This window comes from Phocoena sinus, chromosome 11 (assembly GCF_008692025.1).
Source record: "Phocoena sinus isolate mPhoSin1 chromosome 11, mPhoSin1.pri, whole genome shotgun sequence".
In the NCBI taxonomy this organism is placed as follows: domain Eukaryota; kingdom Metazoa; phylum Chordata; class Mammalia; order Artiodactyla; family Phocoenidae; genus Phocoena; species Phocoena sinus.
In genome coordinates this window covers 19255233-19272289 of record NC_045773.1, presented here as the reverse complement: position 1 = coordinate 19272289, position 17057 = coordinate 19255233, and the positions used below count along the sequence as shown (strand labels likewise).

At 42.1% G+C, this 17057-nt stretch overlaps 1 protein-coding gene across 9 annotated transcripts in view; it reads right to left on the bottom strand.

Moving 5' to 3' along the window:
• The window catches only part of FOXP1 (forkhead box P1), a 601805-nt gene that overhangs the window by 311326 nt on the left and 273422 nt on the right, over window positions 1-17057 (bottom strand). The window lies entirely within an intron of this gene.

Here is a 17057-nt window from a genome sequence, read left to right as displayed (position 1 = left end):
GCCACACCACAGACTAAGGTTGTGACCCTCGGCATGCCAGATGAACCGCCAGCCGCCTCTCTGTGCCCATCTTCCTTCATCTGGTAAAAACAGTAGCACTTACCCAACAGCCAGGTTTTTGTTAAGTTTAAATAAAATTACATGTAACAGCACTAAGCCCAGTGCCTGACACGGAGCAAACATTTAATAATTAGCTACGATTATTACATCACTTACTACCATTCCCATTTCTCACTAGAAGAAAAGTCCTTAATTGGAAAACAACAAGAGGTTTTCCCTCTGCCATTCTACCATCTTTTTTTCCTTTATGAGCACAGAAGCCTTGTACATTATACTAAGCTAAGCTAGGATGGCCCACGGCACCTCATTGCCAAGCTGGTCTCCGTAAGAAAATACCTAGACTGCCTCCGCCATGGTCTTTACAAGAGCTGATCTCAGGAAAGCCATTAAACAAACTGCCAACATATAAGTTAGCAATTAAATACCCAGCCCCCTCCCTTTTTTTTCTTTTTCTTTTTTTTGTTTGCGGTACGCGGGCCTCTCACGGTTGTGGCCTCTCCCGCGGCGGAGCACAGGCTCCGGACGCGCAGGCTCAGCGGCCATGGCTCACGGGCCCAGCAGCTCTGCGGCATGTGGGATCCTCCCAGACCGGGACACGAATCCACGCCCCCTGCATCGGCATGCAGACTCTCAACCACTGCACCACCAGGGAAGCCCCAGCCCCCTCCTTTCTTAAGTGTCTTATAAGCATTTCACAAGGATCACGGTTACTCTTGACAGATATACGAATCGATACTATTCGTCTAGAAAACAGTGTGGGAATAGATATAAAATTTTCAATATGTATCAATATCTATCAATCTATCTAAATTTTAAATACGCATACTTTTGAACCCAGCATTTCACATTCTGGTACTTTGCCTTATGTCAGTGCTTCTCTACTGGGGTCATTCTGCCCCGCAGAGGGACACATGGCAACGTCCGGGGCGGGGGGTGGGACGGGGTGGGGGACAGACGTGCTGCTGATATCTAGTGAGTCGAGGTCAGGAAAGCCACTAAACATCCCACAGTCTATAGCACAGTCTCCCCACAACAAAGAATCGTCCAGACCAAAACGTCTACAGTCCTCCAGCTGAGAAGCCCTACCCTAAGGGAAGAATCAGATGGGCTTGCAAAGATGAATCCACAAGCCTGTTCATCGGCATTACTGTGTACAACTTTGTACAACCAACAAGGTGGGACTGGTTAAATAAACTGTACCTTATCGGCACACAGCTATAAGGTAATAATAATGCTGCCATGTATCGACTGCTACAGAAAGATATTAAGAACATATTTTTATATTAAAAAAAACAGGGAAAATGTAGCATCATCCTGTTAAAACTATGATATTCCTACACCCAACTACCAGAGAGAAATATAACGTGAGCCACAAATGTAATTTAATCATTTCTAGTAGGTACATTTCGTAAGCAAAGTGGAGCAAATTAATTTTACTAGTGTATTTTATTTAATCCAATATATCTAAAATATTATCATTTCAATCTATAATGAATCTCTAAACTTAAGAGATATTTTACAGTCTCTTTTTTCAAAAGCTGGTGTGGCTTTGACACTTCCAGCGCATGTCAATTCAGACTAGCCGCATTTCAACTGCTCAAGACCTGCTGGTGGCAACTGGTTACCATACTGGACAGCACAGGTGTATTCAGTAACAGACGGGTAAGGAGAGATGTTTAGAAGTACTGTCTCCAAAATGGTCCAAGTCATGATCCTGGGGGCAGAGAATGTGCAGTAATGTTTACTTCCTCACTTCTGTTTTTCTTACTGTTTGTTTTTATGAGAATTACCATGTATAAGTACAGAAAAATCAACCTGTTTGGCGTTTGAAGGAACAGAGAGAGAACTGCTTGTCAGGTTTCATGAACACGAAGCAGCCCTCGTGATGATCTCCCCCACCCTTGTTGAAAACGACGGATGCTGGAGCTCTCAGAGGAAGGGCTTGCCGTCACCTGCCCTGTATGCAGGTGTATGCACGCGCACACACGCACGCACACACGTGTACACCTTGGCACAGTGGGGGTCAAGGTCATTCCAGCCAGGTGTATCCCAAAGAGCCAACCCTCTGCTCCCTCAAAACATATGTAAGTAGTGGGAAAGTTCACTTTCTCCCACATGGCTATGCATTCCTGCTCCCTGCCCTGCGCACTCCCTTCCCTCCCTCCCTCCCTCCCTCAGCCTCTGTCTCTCTCTCTATCCCTGGCCTTGGACACAGTAAACACTCAGTGCAGTGTCTACCCAAGTTCCTCAGTGTAAAGTGCTAGGGACGCGACTTAAGTCCCATTTAACGCAGCCTCCACGTGTAAGAGCTACAGTAAAATCACGCCCGAGCGAAAGAATCCCATGCACAGCCCTGGAAAACCTGTTCACACTATTTCGATCACAAGCTTTAGGTTTCGAAAAGCTGTGGGTCCCAGATCTCTCCATGTGAACTCAGGAACATCTGGGTGTCCATGGCCTGGACTTCTACAATTGTAGCACTCAGACTGAAGCTGCATTGTGGCCAAGAGGCTGCTTCAAATTGGCAAAAATAAGCCAGGTTGATCGCTCTGGATGGGCCCCCTCCTTACCTGTGGGTGCCAGATGGGTGATGAGAAGGAGAAGAAGATGATTTAGAAATATAATGTTATTCTGAAAAACTCTAAAACCGTTTCTCTGTACTTAGCACCTTAAAGTTTTTGTTTTGGTTTTCTCTTTGGGGCCGGGGGAAAGCCTATTTCATTCCTATTCCCACTAGGCTCCCTGATAAAAACCGCCACTTAAAAATATTTTAATTACCTTCAAAATGAATCAGTAGTAAAAATCATGAACATACTTAAAGACCTACTACATTCCATGCACTGTGCTACCAATAAAAAGAGCTGACAATATTGAACACTGGCTATATAGGAAGCATTGCCCTAAGCACGTTTGACTTGGAATAACTCAGTTAATCTTTCAACTATCTCAAAGGGGAGGTACTAGTTTAGGCCCTAGTTTTTCAGATAAAGAAAAAAAGGCTTGGAGAGTTCCAGTTATCTCCTCAACATCGCCAAGCTGAAAAGTAGCAAGACAGGGCCTCCAAGGCAGAACTCTAAACCGGAACACGTAATCACACTGTTCTTTCTGTGATCTTCACAGCACACCGACGAGACGGGGCCTTTCACTGTCCCCATGTCACAGATGGGGACCACTGAGTGAGCAAGTCAAAAGCAGGCCCTAGGATGGACACATCCGAACTCAGACGCAGCCTCCCCCAAACCATGCCCTCTCTGGTGGGGGGGCAGGACACACTGGTCCGAAACAAGGAGCTACCCCTTCCTCACTTCGGCGTCAGAAATGTTTATTTTTCCATTAGAAACTGGTCGTGTTTTGAAACGGTGGTGATAGGAGCCAGGCAAATACACAGACAGGAGTACGGTTTCCAAGCGCATTCCGCGGAGTGGGGAAAACCAATGAAGGAGGGGGGGCCCAGGGTGGTCCCGGCCTGGGGGCCTGCTTGCCCTCCATCAGCGCCGAGCGCGGGAAATCTCGGAGAGGACAGAGACAGCCCGAGGAAGTGCCCTTTCCGCAGATATATGTGTGTATGTAGGTACTAATTTTTAATCCTTCGATTCAGGGTTGATGAGAGTCAGCTGGTTGGGCTTAGGGACTAACAGCGAACACCCGGGGCGAGGGAGTGCAACTGCCGGTGCCCTCGCTGCCTTTGGAGCTCAACCTTCAGCAACACCCCCGCTAAGCTGCTGGGAATCAGAGGAGCTCCCTGGAGCCCAAGGGGCTGTCCCCAGGGTCTTACTGTTTAGCTGGACACAGCCCTGCTTCTCTCGAAGCTTCTGCAACCACATAGCTGGAAGATACTAGCTCACTGGGTAAAGAGGCTAAAAGAAATGGAGAGAAACTTCCCAGGCTGGGGAGCACAGGCCCTATCCCGCGGGTGATAAGGAGACTAGAGATGGGATCTTCGGCCTCTCAACCACTGCGCCACCAGGGAAGCCACTGCGCACTGTTTTTTGTTTGTTTTGTTTTTAAATTTGAGATGCCGATGATAACAGAGACATATAAGATGAGCAGCAGCTAGTTGCTCTAACTGGGCTAAGTGCTTACACAGATCTGTCCTCTTTGTGCACGTCATAAAGCAATGAGGTACACAGCCACCTTATTTCCAGAAGAGCTTCCCTTTTCTGGCTTACTGAATATTGCCTGCTGCCCCACACAGTGCCAGGAATAAGTAAGCACTCAATAATTATTTACTGAATAAAGGACTGAACTTAAAGCATCAAAGTTTCGGAAAAGCTTCTGAGCCCCAGATCTCTCCACGGGATTTCGGGAGGATCAGAATGCCACTGGCCTGGCCTTGCAGGATTTTAGCACTCAGATCTAAGCTGTAACGTAGCACTCAGTGAATTACTCTGTAAATTCTAGCAGAAGAGCCAGTGGTCAACTAACCTCCCCATAACAGGATCCCTTCTCTAGCTGCCCAGCACCTTGGACTCCCCCATCCCCACTCCTCCAAACCCTGGCTGCTCCCGAAATTATGAAAACTTAGAAGAAATGTAAACAGCCTCAAGAAACAAAACTTCTGGACTTGTAACGAAAGAATTGAACAAGAAAAAAACAGACATACACTTTTTTCTCCTCTATGATTTAAGTGATAACAAAAAACGAAAAAACTTGGTGTTGGCAAAGTTGCAGTGAAATAAACATTCTCATTCAGTATCGGTAGAAGTATAAATTGGTGCATTTTGAAAAGTACACTGATAACAAGTATGGAAAATCTATAAGAATTCCATCACTTTTCTTCTAGAAATTTCCCCCTATAGAATCTATCTAAAGAAATAGAAACTGATAAATGTTTGTGCACAGATACGCCTACTGCAACATATTATAGAAAAACTGGAAATGACTCCCATACTCAACACTGAAGAAGAGTTAATTAAATTTTATTATATCCAAAAAAATGATGTAGTATGCAGTCATTTGAGATATCTTTATGACATGAGAAAATGCTCACCATGTAATGTTAAATCTAAAAAATGGATACACAATTCTATATACTGTACGACTGCAATTTTGTTAAATATGTGTACATCCAACGAAAAAGGAACTGAAGAAACTATATGTTATCCCCAGGGTCTGGAGTCTTGATTATTTTTACTTTTGTGTTTGGTCAACTTTTCTACAATTTCAAATTCCCTACAAAGAGCTGGCTTTTCCACTTGTAATCAGAAAAAAAAAAAAAAGTTTACAAGAATTTCCTATTCTATGTTCTATTACTAATAACATTATAAGAACTAAACTAATGAAATTATATGACCCTTCAAGGTGACAATTCTATATTGGTCTTTATGTGTTTTGACCCCACATAAGGAAATAAATAAAGAGAAGATGTCAACCCCATTCCAGAACGAGGGGGAGGGAGACTTCAGAGCTAAGCAGTTCCAATCAGGCAGACAGTGTGCACCTCAAAAACAATGACCAACACACCTTATAATCATTTTTTGTGTCTCAGTCCTTGGAAAACCACATGTCACAAGGGAGTGGCTCAATGGGGTTAATCAGTCAGATAAGGAGAGAGTGGACACCTAAATTCTCATGCTATGTACAATACTCAACTATTGACAAAATGCACAGTAGTTGTCAACTGGCAGAAAGATTCTAACATTACACACATCTTCATTAAATATCCTTGTTAAGAAAAGATCAGGCTTCAGAGGAAGGACAGAGACAGGGAGAGAGAGGAAGGGAGGAGGAGGGACAAGGAAGAAGAGAAGAAAGAACAGGAGGCAGAAGAGGAGGAAGATGGAGAGAAAGGAGGAGGAGGGGGAAGGGGAAGGGGAGGAAGGGGAGGGAGGGGGAGGGAGGGGGAGGGAGGGGAGGGAGGGGAGGGAGGGGAGGGAGGGGGAGGGAGGGGAGGGAGGGAAAGTGAAAAGTGGGCATTTTCTGAATTAACATACTTAGATGCTGTTTTTCATATTTAATATTTTTAAACACTTGTAAATGGTGTAATTTCCCTTAACACAGCTGGAAAAAGGAGAGTGCGTTGGAAATGAAACTTAAGAAAGGGCCATCTACATAAAAAAATACATTTTGGTTTTCATCAGGTCTATTTTTTTTAAACAGTGAACTTTTTAATAGTGAAATTTTAACATTTCCACTTGTTTTTGATATTGTATCATAAAAGGAAGGAAGAGGTATATTAGAAGACAGAGAGAATCCCAAAACAGACAGCTACAATTACCAGGTGGCCAGGGGAACACCTTTTTCCTTTTCTGGGTCTCAGTTTCAGCTTCAGTAACTTACAAGGAATTGACCAGAGAAGGCTAACATTCCTTGGTTCTCTCTGAAGTTATAAATCTAAGAATACTTCATTGAGTGGCCATCTGGGGATCTCAGTACTAGATAGGGGAATGGCCACAAAGGACAGAGGTACACAGCTCAATTTTAAACACACCATGAACCTCCCAGGAACTCAATAAATACGCATTGCCTAAACAATTAATGACAGTACCCCTAAGGTGTGGCATGCAAGTAAACTTCAATTTTATACTTTAAAAGCAGTAAAGACATTTGAGTTTTCCAGAATAAACTGACCAAAACTCAACCAAAGCAAATTCTGGAGATGGAAATGCAGGCAAAGTAAATTAATGGCTTGCTCTGGGAAAAGAGAAGGAGTGATGTTTGGGATAACGCAACAAAGAGAGGATGAATGGCTGTCCCTTGAAAGGAAGCAAAGTTCCCCGCTCACACGGTGGAAATCAAGTTGGGGAAGTGGGAAATATGAGAAGAGAAAAAAGCCGAGCAACTTAAGGTCCAGAAATTGTGAAATCAAAGTTAATGCAAAGCGTACCTCACCTTATTATGGAAAACACATGCAGTCGACACCAGGGGATGATTTTATGTGTCTCAAATTCATGTTAATATTACTTGAAAGTAGAGGGAGAAACTGAGTGATAACCTAAAATGCCAACATCGTATTTCTAAAACTAATTCAAGAGACTGAGCTATCTTGAGACATCCTACACAGGCATACTGGCCATCATTAGTAACTGGAGGGAATCAGAAGACCCATCCTTGCAGGAATAGACAACACAAGAATGGAAATCAGCAAGATACCCTAAAAATAAGACCGAGATACAACGGTGATAACTTGGGAAAACACTCATGATATTTTAAGGGTAAAAGCAGGAAACAAAATAGTATATACAGTACAAGTAGTACATATAAACAAATCTATATATACAAAACACTGGCAGGATACAGATAAAATGTTGAACTATTTAGGTGAGGTCACCAGTGAAAATTTTCTTCCTACATTTTCATCCCCTTCTAATTTCTTTTAATGCCATTTTATCATGAAAAAAAATTAAGAAGTACATTTATCATCTTCCACAAAGAGAGGATACTCTTTCCTCACCCAATACCACCTTAATGGTATTTAGTATCTAAATAGTGACAATGCATGTTTTTCATTATTTTACCTACAATTTCCTAGATGCTCAAAGATTTGGGATCAGCCTAGAAATCTCGAAAATGTTCAACTGTTTCAGAAGTTTTGAATGAGCCAGAGCCTTTGATGCTCTTAGTTAATTTGAAAGATGGATGAACCCATCAAAGACTACCTATATTAGTATAAGGTAAAGATGATAGACTCATGTGTGGCTCAGGCACCAACTAGTACTTTACTTATCTAGAGATCAGGTTAACCACACCAAGCTACGATGTACGTTAGATGATTAAACACAACGCATTTTAAGTTCGAGATGTAAATATACATCTCCTTTCACCCCTGCCTTTTATTTGTATTTACTATCTGAACCATCGGATTAGAGAACGAGTCGCATGGCGCAAAATGCACAGGATTCCATCAGGAAACAGTGAGTTTCTCTCTGATCACTTCCCACAGGCTGTCCTATGACCTAAAGGTCAGAGCTAGACCCTGTCCGAGTGGGGCTGCAAGAGATGGAGGCACATGTGATGATCTTAACAAATAAGAGTGCCGAGCAGGCACTATTCCTGGAAAAATCATTCTAGATGCCTAATTTCCAAAAGCAGACAGGTAGCTGTATGAAACCAGGAGTGAGATTCAACCATTTTTGACTCCTGTTAAGGTTATCAATGACTTTCATGTTCAGAAACCCAATGGTCAGTTCTTTGTCATCATTGCTTTTCACCTCTGTGCAGCGCTGTATACAAGTGCCAGTGCTCTCCTCCTTTAAACAATGTCCTCAATGGGGTTCTGGTTCTCTGGAGTCCCGGAGTTTTCCTCCCATCTCTGACCTCTCCTCTGTGTCTTATGCTCAAACCTCTTAATGCTGTTGGCTTCAGAACCCACATCCTGGAGCCCTTCTCTTCTTTATCGACACCACTGTCTCCCACCTTGGTGAGCTCACCTAGGTTCATGCCTTTACTGACACTTAGACATTCTTATAAAGCCTCAACGTATAGCCCTAGCTAAGACATTTATAGACCCACATATCATATCCAGATGCCCACTTGATATCTCAGACTGGGTGAGAAATAAGCGACTCCATCCTCACATGTCTACAGCTATACTCCTGGTATCCCCTGCTTCCCCTGTCCACTCTCGACAAAGATGCTTGGCTGGACCAAACTGGAATCGGGCTTCTGAACCCATCTGTGTGCTTCCTTGTAAAGCCCAGTTTTAGCAAGAACCCTGCTCAGTCAGTTTAACCAGAACTCTCTCACCTTTGATATATGATCACCCTTGATATCTGATTGGGTTCCTCACTCTCCACCATCCTCCAGGTGATGTCGAGTCACCCTAGCTTATCTGCAGCAAGAATCTTGTTAGATCAGTTTAGCCAGAATCCCCCCTTACTCCCAATGTTTCCTTCCGGAAACTGTCCATCTACTGACCCCCCCCCGCCCTGCTTCTTGGCTATAAATTCTCACTTGCCCGTGCTGTATCTGGAGGTGAGGTCAGTCTCTTCTTCCTCCTATAAAACCTCACTGCAGCGTTCCCTACACCTATTGGGAAGGTCCCGGATAAAGAAGGCACTACCATCTTTAACGAGGGAAATTAAGTAATTTTTTCCTTTAACACCCCAAAACCTGTTCCCCCACAGGCTTCCATATTTTGGTTAGTGGCAGCCCCATCCTTCCCGCAGCTGCTTAAACTGAAAATCCTCAGTCTTCTATCTGACTTCTTTCTTTCTAACCACAATCAATCCATCAGTTGATACTACCCCATCACACAAGACAAAAATCTTCGGAGTACTCCTTGATGCAACTGTTTTCAAACTTCACATCCATTCCACCAGGAAATCCTTGGATTCTACCTACAGATAAATTCAAAATATAACTACCAAACTAAACCTGTTAGAATTTCATAAATCCCCTGCCACCTCTACTGCCATACTGATCCTGGCCGTCACCCTGTCTCACTGAGAATTATCACGGCGGACTCCTAACACGTCTTCTTGCCTATCATCTCACCCACCCACCGTCTACTTTCAGAACAGCTTCCAGGGATTCCCTGGTGGTGCTGTGGTTAGGAATCCGCCTGCCAATGCAGGGGACACGGGTTCGAGCCCTGGTCCGGGAAGCTTCCACGTGCCGTGGAGCAACTAGGCCACAACTACTGAGCCTGCGCTCTAGAGCCCACAAGCCACAGCCACTGAAGCCTGTGTGCCCTGGAGCCCGCGTGCTGCAACTACTGAAGCCTGCACGCCTAGAGCCCGTGCTCCGCAACAAGAGAAGCTACTGCAATGAGAAGCCCGCGCACCGCAAAGAAGAGTAGCCCCCGCTCGCCACAACTAGAGAAAGCCCGTGCACAGCAACGAAGACCCAACACAGCCAAAAATAAAAATAAATAAAATAAATTTATTTTTTAAAAAAACCCATTTCCAGAGTGATCCATTTGAAGCGTGACTCACATCTTGTGCCATCTCAAAGCCTATCCACGGCTCCCTACTTCACTAAGAGATTAAGAGTCCAGTGAGCCTTAACGCCCTACTAGGTCTGGCCCTGTTGCTTCTTGTCCTTGTCCCCCACTACTCTCCTCCTTGGATGACTTTGGTTTGGCCACAGTGGCCAACGTACTCTTTTGAGAACATGCCTTGTCTTTGCTCAAATGCCTGTGCTTCAGTTAGACTTACCCTGACTACTTACAGTTGCAATCCCCTTCCCTCTGGCAACGGGACCTCCCTTACCCGCCTATATTTTCTCCACCACACCTGTCATCTCGTATTTATTTATTATATTCCCCTACCTGGCCACACCCCCTAGAGCCATACGCAGAGGCCTTGTCGCTGTGTCATTCACTGCTCTATTCCCCATCAGCTTGAGCAAAACTGCCCAACAGAAATACAATGCCTGCCACACAGGTAATTGTAACCATACTGGAGAAAGTCAGAAGAAACCGTGAAATTATTTTTAATATTTTACTTAATCCAATGTATCTAAACTATGCTCATTTTAATGTGTAATCAATAAAGAAGAGTTATTCAAATATTTCACATTCTTTTTTCCATACAAACTCCTTGAAAGGCTTTGTGGATTTTAAGCTTACAGTATGTAAGTTTGGGCTAACCACATTGCAAGGGCTCAACAGCTACATGTGGCCAGCGGTTTCAACATTAGACAGTGCAGCTCTATTCGACTCTATTTTTTTTCTGCTCTGTTGTATACTTATTCTATTTTTCTTTTTAATTCTTGGGCACAGCCCACTGAATTGATTTCCCAACCCACAAATGGGTCCCAATGTGCCCTGTGAAAATCACTGCTCTAAATAAACTTTAAAGAACGTCATCTGTAATGATTGGATTTTTGGACACTTCCTTTGGCCTCCAGCGACTGCTCATGACACTTTAAAAGAGAGATTGACTTCCAGAAAAGAGCGGGCTGGAGGAAAGGGTGAGGAAGTGAATATCCATGCCAGTCCATGAACCGAAATCATCAACGTCCATATCCAATGATGCAAGATTTTTTTTAATTAAAAGGTAATTTTATTTTTTATTTTATTTTATTTTATTTTGCGGTACACGGGCCTCTCACTGCTGTGGCCTCTCCCGTTGCGGAGCACAGGCTCCGGACGCGCAGGCTCAGCGGCCATGGCTCACGGGCCCAGCCGCCCTGCGGCATGTGGGATCTTCCCGGACCGGGGCACGAACCCGTGTCCCCTGCATTGGCAGGCGGACTCTCAACCACTGCGCCACCACGGAAGCCCAATTAAAAGGTAATTTTAAATAACTCACTCCACTGTCAGATGATTAACAAAACATCTAACTACCTGTAATTATATACATGCTACTATACAACATACAAGGGAAAGTCTGCATAACCTTCACACTTCAAAAAGAGTGCATCTGAACAGAGCACAAATACTTCAAGTTTTTCATTTTTCTCCCCCTCGCTCTCAACCCATGCAAAGGCCGTGGAAGTACAATAGTTCAGATCAAGGACAGAGAAGTACAAACTTAAATGATTAATTTCATTTTCCGTTTATGAAAGTCCTACTCACCAGCAGACTTTTAAAAAGACACCATCAACTTCAAATCCAAACTCAGCCCTGGGCAGAAGGTGTCAACTTCTAAAACAGACTCAAAATAAGGATTCTACCATTGATATACCGTTTCCTCCTTTAAGGTCCTGGATGTTACTAGATACATTAGAAAGCATGCACTCAGGGTTACCACAGGTGTGCTACCCTAAACAGGGTTTTGTTTTTATACATTTTTGAGCTTCAGATTTTCTCTGAGATTTCTGAATTGCCAAAGCAAGGCAATACTTCCTACATCTCTGGTAAGCTGTTAGGTTTTCACCTAAGCTGAGAACTTCTTCCGAAGATGCTCAAGGTAGGCAGTTTCGATATTTGTGCCCTTGGCAGACGAAAGAGCAAAAGCGTCATTTAAAAAACATGACTAAAACCATGTGTTATTTGTATTTTTACCGTTCGCTGTGAAAAATATGGCTACTTGATAACTGTTGCAAATGTTGTCTTCACTACAAAACTCGCCTTCATGTACATTTCAACAAGTGACTTCTGCTTGAAAAAGAACTCTATTGAGCATATTTCTCTGGAAATCAATATTTAAAATTTATTTTCTTTGAAACGAACATTCAAGAGAGACAGCTCTTGTTTACAGAGTTACTGAGTTTAGCATTATGGCTAACAATGTTTAAAAACAGCTAACTTAAAATGCAAACATTTAAATTCTGAAGTTTAACTGTTGGGAGGCCAAGTCTATTTCTATGGAAATATAAACAGCATGAAAACAGTAATTTTTCCCCCCAATGCCATCCCTTGTGAGAATATTTCAGGCCACCATTTGGCTGGATTTAGGAGTAAGAACTCACACAACGCTGAGGTTGTAGGACAGTTAAAAATTTAAATGCTTTGGAGGAACCTTGAAGACATTATGCTAAGGGAAAGCAGTCAGTCACAAAAGACCACATATTGTATGATTCCATTTATGTGAAATATCCAGAAAAGGTAAAACTCTACAGACAGAAAGTAGATTTGCTGTTGCCTGGGGCTGGGTTGAAGGGATTAACTGCTAGTTGGTATGGGGTCTCTCTCTGAGGTGATGAAAATGTTCTAAAACTAGATTGTGATGATGGTTACAAACTCTGTGAATATACTAGAAACCACTGAACAGTACACTTCAAATGAGTGAACTGTAATGTGTGTGAATTATATCTCCGTAAAGCTATTAACAAAAAATTAACACGCCTAATAACATTCACAACAACACTGGCACGAAAGATACAAGGAAATCAAGTTAGTCTAACTTAGCTTTCCGATAATAGTAAAATACATAAATTCCTGACACCCTGGTCTCCGTGTTAGAGAACACTTTCTCATAGCAACCAATATTTGCCCTTGCGAATACCTGTCACCATCATCCATAATGTCTGTCTTCCCCTTTACAACATAAACTCCAGGAGGACAGAGACGGTATCCTGCTTATGTAGTGCTATAATCCTAGCACCTAGCACACAATCATCAATAAACGCCTGCAGTAAGAATTAACGTATATACACATGTAGTATGTACATTTGTATGTATGTATGAGTGAATGAAATTACTGGACTGAGGCATTTCAACCAATCAAGTTGCCAGTGTCCTAACTGTCGCCTGAAATCTGTTCTCCAATTCTCCCATGCTCCTGGCTACCCAGCTAGAGACATTTCCCAGCAGTCCTTGCAGCTTCTTGTGAAGTGATCATAATCTTACCAATTAAACGTCAATGGATGTGATGTGTGCAATTTTTAAATCATTTGCTTCAAAGAAAATTGCTTGCCTTGGACTTCACTGTATTTCAACCATGTAGATAAGGACAAAGGCCCAAAGCAGAGAAGCACAAAAGAGAAAAGAACCCATCCAGTCAAGCCAGACGGGCCAGATTATTAGATGAGACAGGGAAGTAAACTTCTATTTGATTTAAAGCCATTGTATGTTGGAGTCTTTATGTTCTATCAGCCTAGTCTTAACTCTGAGTGTTACAACCCAGGCATGGGTATATGAGTATGAAGGGGAGGCAGGATGGAATTCAACGCTTAACTAAACTGACTAGTCCTCTCAGCCAACGTGCTCAGCTGGTATCACTCTTTCCCAGTGTCTTTATAACAACTTCATGAATAGGCAAATAATTCAAATGCTTACTGCTACAAAGAGGTCCTTTTGAATGGATTTCACTCGGAATATCGTTGTCACTAAGTAAACATTTGAATCGCGTAAATATACACTTTCAAAAGAACCAATGAATACATTTAAAATGGCTGGATGGCTATTTTTAAGTGTGTTCGTAACCAAGAAATCACTTGTAGTATGTAAGACACAATGAGTGAAGTCTATAAAGATGCCGTATCGCTCCTTAATCTAACAAAAAAATAGCTCAAATTGGGGGTGGAAGAAAAAGTGCAGTGATCGCCCTTTCTTTTCGATTGTTTTTAACTTTCTCATTAACAAGCTGACTATGAAACTGAAGCAACACAAAAAATGAAGTTTGAAGATGACCAATATTTAAAGAATAACCATTTAACTGTAATCTATATAAGCTTCATGGTTATCATCAATTAACTCCCACTGTCATTCAGAACTGAATCCAAGACAATGCATTTCACAAATTGGATTTGAAGTTTTAGCAAAAACCTGTGTGGGTGAATTGCAAATGTTTGGGGGAAGCAGGGGGAAAAAATGACACAGAAACCTATATATTAAACCACCAAACCAAGGCAGCCATAATAGAATGGCATCAATAAAATTGTGACCAGACCAAGCTGTCCTTTTAGCTCCAGTCTTGATATTTTACATGACCTTGGATAAGTTACTAATGTGACCAGTTTCCCAGTTTGTAAAGTGGGGATTATAATAATTACTGGCTACCTCTCAGGGATGCCAGCAACCAGACCCATTTTGTAAAGTGCTCATATCTACTTGGAAGAAACTGTTCTATCACTACCAAGTATGATGAGTGTTATTTATGATCTTTCAGACCTCTGAATCTAACTTAGAAAAATGTCTTCATCTGGTTTTCTGAATTTTCCTGGCCACTTTTATGCACATAACCAGTTGTTCCCAGAGTGCCACTGTAGGCACATTTATTTGCACTTATGCTGACTGTTAATGAGTCCCAGATTTCGAATTTGGGCATGCCACTGACTGAGGAGCTCCTGGTATCTGAAATCTCTATCCTCTGAGTAGTGTGTAAGATGGTGCTGGTCTCTTGACCATCACTGGACAGCACAGTATCTTTGTTTAAGGTTTGTTCACTGGGAAGAAACACTAAGCATTCTATCCATTTTATAAATTTTTTTAGATTTTATATTTTTAACAAATCTTTTTTTCCTTCATGTATAAGAGGTCAAGATATGTAAGGATTAGTTTTCGAAGGATCCTTGAGCTTGTTAAAAGGTAAAAGAGTACATGTAGGTTATTATTTATTTCTCTATGTATCTTATTTCTAAAAAAAAACTGAAAACGGAGTCAAAACACAAGTGGAACTGATATTGTAGAAGAAAAACAGTTAATAAAATGTTAATTGGGAGTAGGAAAAATGAAGTTGACTTAAAAGCAGAATATCAACAAAAAGTTGCAGTTAAAAAATACTACTAAGCTTAAGCAAAAACTCTTACTGAGATTCCTAGCAGTCAAGACAAAAAGAAAAATTAGATGAGTTCGTTGTTCAGCTTCCTTTGTTTTATGAAAGGAGGCATCAGGAGGACAAAATTTTTCTATTCTCCTTAAATTTGACAAAGGTTTCCTGATCTGCAGGATACTGTATAATACACCATGTTCTTGACAGTAATTATAAAAAAGCTTGTTTTTTCCTCCGCATGGACTACCTTTCCTAGTCAACTAATGACAAATTCCTGAAAACTTTTTTTCCCCCAAACTTGCCCTTGACTATTGATATCTTTAACCTTGAACGGTATCATGGAATTGGGAAAAATCATACTGCACAAATGTAAACATTTTCACGTCATGGGTGTAAGCAAGGTCATCATAGTGACATCAGTCAGGAGCGAAATAATTTATGCTTACAGGTGATTCCAAATAAAACAGTGAAAACCTACTCATTAAGCCCACTTTTGGAGCTGGAGCGATAGTTCATCTTTTCAACCACTTTTCCAGCTTTGTTTCATCACAGTTTTTAGCTGCACCAGAAACCTTTGCTAACAGCACAAAATGAGTTCAGCATCTGGCATGGCTTTCAATGAGGAACACCTTGGACTGAGATCTTGCAGGGATCACAGAGACCAGAACACACAACATGCAGCTGACTAACCGTGGCAGAGACAAAATGCCCACGAAACAGGAAATACTGACTGGACAGCCTTTTAAGAAGGCGGCTGCAGAGCCCTGAAGTAGACTAAAACTGGGAAACTGGGAAGTGCTTTGCCAGAAGTCATGCTAGGTAGGACCTGAGAGCCCCAATGACTGGTTGCAATCAACCCGTTCCATGCCAGAACATCTGAAAGGTAACATAACCTCTTTGGAGGACAACTAGGTGCCTCCCACATGGTTTAATTTAAACAACAAAGACAGTGAAATGAGGAAAGTTGGTTGGACTTTTTGGGCCCAAATCAAACGTGCCAGAATGCAACTGGAAAAACAGACCCCTGCCTTGATAATGCCTTCTAGAACCCCCAAACCCTGGGTGAGATTAAAAACAAAACCGATCTAAGAATCTTCATATTATCAAAGTTTCACCAAAAAAACCTTGCTCAACTGAAGAATGAGAAGTCTGTATCTTACAAATTCATAAACTCTAATTTGGTAAGATCTGAGCAAAGGCTTTGTGTCGTAACCAGGCTGGCAAGTAAGTGTTTTAAAGCAGACACAGATCTATCTACTCAATCAAATGGAAACACCGTTGGCCAAGATTCAAAAGTAAAATGAAGACGCTTGCTCCTTGAGAAACATCACACTTGAAAGTGACCTGCAAGACGAACTTGAGGGAGGCAACCTCTGCCCTCACCGGAGAGATACTTTGGGAATAAAAAAAAAAAAAAAAAAATGTAGCCTCCAGAACCATTTTAACCAGAGTGCTTTCTTTGCCCCTGCTCCCAGAAGCGAGTTTGAGAAAATTTAACTTAGCTTTAATCCATCAAGCTACACTAGTCTCTATGAAAACTTCTAATTTTAAAATCAAGTACTCATTTGATTTTCAAGCAAGGTCAAGAGAACAAGGCAGATGAGCGCTGACATCACAGGGACATGCCCCACGCCACACGGCAGTTACATCAACGCGGCGTGTTGCTGTGGTGCCCGGCGATTCATTTCTGAAAGAAGGGATTACAAACCAGCCAGATGAACATCCATCGGATGACACCGCTTCAGCACAGAAGACGGACGTGCGTCACTCCTGTTTGCAGCAAGTTAATTTTATGAATCACCACTTTTGTGATGTGAGTATTCCTTTCTAACTTTAAACCTACCAAGTCAACAACCAAAAAAAAAAAAAAAAAAAAAAAAAAAATTCGACTTCCACAAACAGGGGGAAAGTGATAATATTGGGGGAGGGGGGCGGAAAATGTGACTATCTGAACCA